Source organism: Arvicola amphibius, chromosome X (assembly GCF_903992535.2).
Source record: "Arvicola amphibius chromosome X, mArvAmp1.2, whole genome shotgun sequence".
NCBI lineage: Eukaryota > Metazoa > Chordata > Mammalia > Rodentia > Cricetidae > Arvicola > Arvicola amphibius.
In genome coordinates, this window is record NC_052065.1 from 73,638,486 (window position 1) to 73,644,199 (window position 5,714).

A 5,714-nucleotide genomic window follows, 5' to 3' on the forward strand; every position below is an offset into this window, starting at 1 on the left:
GGAAGAAAATCAACAAGATTGACAAACCCCTATCCAAACTAATCAAAAGGCAGAGAGAGAACACACAAATTAATAAGATCAGAAATGAAAAGGGGGACATAACCACAGACACAGAGGAAATTAAGAGAATCATTAGATCTTACTACAAAAGCCTGTATGCCACAAAATTGGAAAATGTAAAGAAATGGACTTTTTTTAGGTAAGTACCATATACCAAAGTTAAACCAGGACCAGGTGATCAATCTGAATAGACCTGTAAGTCGCGAAGAATTAGAAACTGTTAACAACCTCCCTAACAAAAAAAGCCCAGGACTAGATAGTTTTAATGCAGAATTCTACCAGAACTTCCAAGAAGACCTAATACTTATACTCCTTAATGTATGTCATAATATAGAAACAGAAAAGGCATTGCCAAATTCCTTTTATAAAGCTACAGTTACCTTGATACCAAAATAACACAAAGACTCAACCAAGAAAGAGAATTACAGGCCAATCTCACTTATGAACATCGACGCAAAAATTCTCAATAAAATACTGGCAAACCGAATCCAAGAACACATTAGAAAAATTATCCACTACGTTCAAGTAGCCTTAATCCCAGAGATGCAGGGCTGGTTCAACATATCAAAATCTATCAATGTAATCCATCATATAAATAAACTGAAGGAAAGAAAACATATGATCATCTCATTAGATGCGTGAAAAGCATTGACAAAATTCAACACCCCTTTATGATAAAGGTCTTGGAGAGATTAGGGATACAAGGGTCATTCCTAAATATAATAAAGGCTATTTACAGCAAGCACAACAGCTAACATCAAAATTAAAAGGAAAGAAACCTCAAAAGTCATACCATTAAATTCAGGAACACGAACAAGCTGTCCATCTCTCCATATTTTCTTCAATATAGTGCTTGAAGTTCTAGCAATAGAAATAAGACAACATAAGGGGATAAGGGGATTTCGAATTGGAAAGGAAGAGTTAAACTTTCGTTATTTGCAGATGATATTATACTGTACATTTGCGACCCGAAAAACTCCACCAAAAAACTCCTATAGCTGATAACACCTTTAGTAATGGTGGCAGGATTCAAGATCAAACTCCAGAGAATCAGTTACCCTCTATACACAAAGGATAAGGAAGCAGAGAGGGATAATAAGAGAAGCATCACCTTTCACGATAGCCACAAATAGTATATATTATCTTGGGCGGTAACTCTAACCAAGGAAGTGAAATAACTATTTGACAAGAACTTTAAGTCATTGGAGAAAGAAATTGAAAAGGATACCAGAAAATGGAAGGATCTCCCTTGCTCTTGGATTGGGAGGATCAACATAGTAAAAATGGTAATTCTACCAATGGCATTCTATAGATTCAATGCAATCACCATAAATGTCCCATCAAAATTCTTCACAGATCTTGAGAGGACAATAATCAACTTTATATGGAAAAAACAAGAAACCCAGGATAGCCTAAACAATCTTATACAATGAAGGAACTTCTGGAGGCATTACCATCCCTGACTTCAAACTCTATTACAAAGCTACAGTATTGAAAATAGCTTGGTATTGGCATAAAAGCAGAGATGTCGATCAATGGAATCAAATACAAGACCCAGATCTTCACCCACAAACCTATGAACACCTGATTTTCGATAAAGGACCTAAAAGTAGACAATGGAAGAAAGAAAGCATCTTCAACAAATGGTGCTGGAATAACCTGTAGAAGAATGAAAGTAGATCCATTTCTATCATCATGCACAAAACTCAAGTCCAAATGGATTAAAGAACTCAATATCAATTTGAACACATTGAACTTGATAGAGGAGAAAGTGCGAAGTACTCTATAACATATGGGCACAGGAGACTGCTTCCTACATATAACCCCAGCAGCACAGACATTGAGGGCAACATTGAATAAATGGGACCTCCTGAAACTGACCAGCTTCTGTCAAGCAAAGGATGCTGTCACTAAGACACAAAGGCAGACTACTGACTGGGAAAAGATCTTCACCAACCCCACAAGAGAGAAAAGTGTGATCTCCAAAATATAAAAGGAACTCAAGAGACTAGACTTTAAAAGGCTAATTAACCCAATTAAAAAATGGGGCATTTAGCTGAACAGAGAATTCTCAACAGAAGAAGTTCAAGTGGCCCAAATACACTTAAGGTCATGTTCAACCTCCTTAGCAAGCAGGGAAATGCAAATAAAAACAACATTAAGATACCATCTTACACCTCTCAGAATGGCTAAAATCAAAAACACCAATGATAGCCTTTACTGGAGAGGTTATGGAGTAAGGGGAACACTCATCCATTGCTGGTGGGAATGCAAACTTGCGCAACCACTTTGGCAGTTGGTTGTATGGCATTTTCTCAGGAAATTCGGAATCAATATACCCCAGCACCCTGCAATTCTACTCTTGTGAATATACCCAAAAGATGTCCTATCTTATTACAAAAGCATTTGTTCAACTATGTTCATAGCAGCATTATTTGTAATAGCTAGAATCTGGAAACAACCTAGATGCCCTTCAATGGAAAAATGGATGAAGAAAGTGTGGAATATATACATATTAGAGTACTACTCAGTAGTAAAAAACAATGACATCTTGAATTTTGCATGCAAATGGATGGAAATAGAAAACACTATTCTGAGTGAGGTAACTCAGACCCAAAAAGATGAACATGGGATGTACTCACTCATAATTGGTTTCTAGTCATAAATAAAGGACATTGAGCCTATAATTCGTGATCCTAGCTAAATAAGAAGGTGAACACAAAGAAAAAACATATAGTTATCCTCCTGGGTATTGGAAGTAGACAAGTTTGCTGGGCAAAAATTGGGAACTTGGGGGTGGGGTAGGATGGAGGTAAGGGGAGATAGGGAGAGAAAAGTGTAAATGGGGGGATGGAGAGAGCTTGCGGGAATGGGATGGTTGGGATATAGGAAGGGTAGATATGGGAGCAGGGAAGTATATAACTTAATTAACGAGACTTGACTCTAGAGGGGTTCTCAGGTGTCCAGGGAGATGCCCTCAGCTAGTTCCTTGGGCAGCTGAGAAGAGGGAGCCGGAAATGGCTAGATCCTATAGCCATACTGATGATTATCTTGTGTATCACCATTGAACCTTCATCTGGCGATGGATGGAGATAGAGAAGAGCCCCCACATTGGAGCACCTGGACTGAGCTCCCCAAGGTCCAAATGAGGAGGAAAGGGAGGGCTAACATGAGCAAGGAAGTCAGGACCTTGAGGGGTTGCACCTACCCACAGAGATGGTAGGCTATCTAATGGGAGCCTACCAAGGCCATCAGGACTGGGACTGAAAAAGCACGGGATAAACCGGACTCCCTGAACATCGTGGACAATGAGGGCTGCTGAGAAGCTAAGGAAAACTGGCACTGGCTTTTGATCCTACTTCATATACTAGATTTGGTGGGGGCCTAGTCGTGTTTGGATGCTCACCTTCCTAGACCCTGGATGGAGGGGGAAGACCTGGACTTCCCACAGGGCAAGGCACCTTATGCTCTTGGGACTGGAGCAGGGAGGGGGAGGGGGTGGGGGAAGGGAAAGGAAATGGGAGGCAGGGAGGAGGTGGAAATTTTTTAATTAAAAATAAATAAATAAGAAAAAATGGGATATAGTTCTAAACAGAAAATTCTCAAGAGATGAATCTCACATGACCTAAAGATACTTAAGGAAATATTCAACATCCTTATACATCAGGGAAATCGAAATCAAAATGGCATGAGATACCATCTTACACTGGTTAGATTGGCTTAGACAATGATAATTTTAAGCCCTGCTGGAAAGTTTGTGGAAAAAGGGGAAACTTTCTCCATTGCAGTTAGGAATGAATATTTGCTATAATCACTCTGGAAATTGTATGGTGATATTCTCAGAAAAATGGGAATCAATGTACCTCAGCACCCAGCAATACCACTCTGGGCATACACCCAAAAGATGATCAATCACTATTAAAAGGACATTTGTTCAACTATGCTCATAGCAGCATTATTTTTAATAGCAAGAATGTGAAAACAGCCCTAGATGCCCCCCTCTCAACGAAGAATGGAACAAGAAATCTTGGTACATTTTCATAATGGAGTACTACTCAGAGGTAAAAAATAATGGCATTCTTAAATTTTGCATCCAGATGACTGGCACCTAAAAACATACTGAGTGAGTTAACCCCACACTGGAAGATGACATAGATGTAATCATCATAAGTGAATAATAGCTGCAAAGCAAAGGATGAGAAGCTAAGTAACAAAGTGAAACCTAAGAGAACACATATATAGAATCCCAGGGAAGAGGAAATAAACAAGATCTCCTGAGAAATTGGGAGCATGGGGGGAAAAGGGAGGGGTAGAAGGGCGAGAAGGAATGGAGGAGAGGAGGGTGAAAGAGAACTTGAGGGAATGGGATAGTCAAGATGGGGCAAGGACAGAGATGGAGAGCAGGAAAGAAATATATTTAATTGAGGTGAGTCATTATGGGGTAGGTGAGAAACCCAGTACTAGGGAAATTCCCCAAATTCAACAAGGATGACCTAAGCTAAGACCCCAGGCAAGAGTGGAGAGTGTGCCTGAACTTGCCTGTCCCTGTAATCAGATTGATGACTACCTTAATTGTCATCATGGAACCTTCATCTAGAAACTGATGGAAGCTGAAGTAGCTTTGTACTGGGCCAAGCTTCCAGAGTCCAGTCAACGAGAAGGAGGAGCAATCATATGTGCAAAGAGGTCAAGATTATGATGGGGATAACAACAGAAAGAGCTGACCTGAGCTAGTGAGAGCTCACTGACTCTGGATGGATAATGGGGGAACCTGCATAACTCAAATAGACCCTCTGAATTTGGGTGACAGTAGTATGGCATAGGCTGTCAGTAGGGTCACTGGCAGTAGGACCAGGAATTTTTCCTAGTGTTTTCAACTGGCTTTTAGGGGCCCATATCTTTAGAGGGATACCTTACTAACCTAGGATAAACCGGTGGGCCTTTGTCCTTCCTCAAAGTTGATGTGCTAAACTTTGTTGACTTCCCATGGGACTCTTACCCTCTCTGAAGAATGGATGGGTAGAAGGCAGGATAGCAGGAGGACGGGAAGGAAATGGTAACTGGGATCAGGATTTGTAAAATGAGAAAAGACGTTTTAAGAAAATAAATAAACAAGAGAAAATTATTTCTATTGTACTATTTCTTAAGACCACTGGTGTTGTTTTCACCTAGGTCCCTTGGCTCTCTAGTCTCTGATTCACCCAAGCAGTGTCAGGTATGGGTTAACTCTTGTGGAATGGAACATAAGTCATCTCAAACATTGATTGCCCACTCCACAAATACTGTACCACCGGTGACCTATAATATTTTTGCCGACACACTGTAAGTCAAAAGTTTTTTTGCTGGGTTGGTGTATTTGTTCTCTTTGGTAACTGTTGTGGAAGCTCGTTCCACTCCTTCAGCACAATAACTGCTGACGATACCAGCCCATTAGGGGTTTGTGGTCTCTCTCTCTTTATTAAAGCTGCCACTGCCCTCTGCTCGCTCTCTGGCTTTCTGCTCCGCTTCCAGTGACTAGTCTCCCTTCCTGATTGCACAGAGGGCTGTTGTGTGGGATGGTGACCTGTAAGTTTTCCCCCTTAAATAAATAACCATTCTATTAATCATAATTCCAAACTGGTGTGGGATTGTTTGTGACTTACACCTTCAGTAAC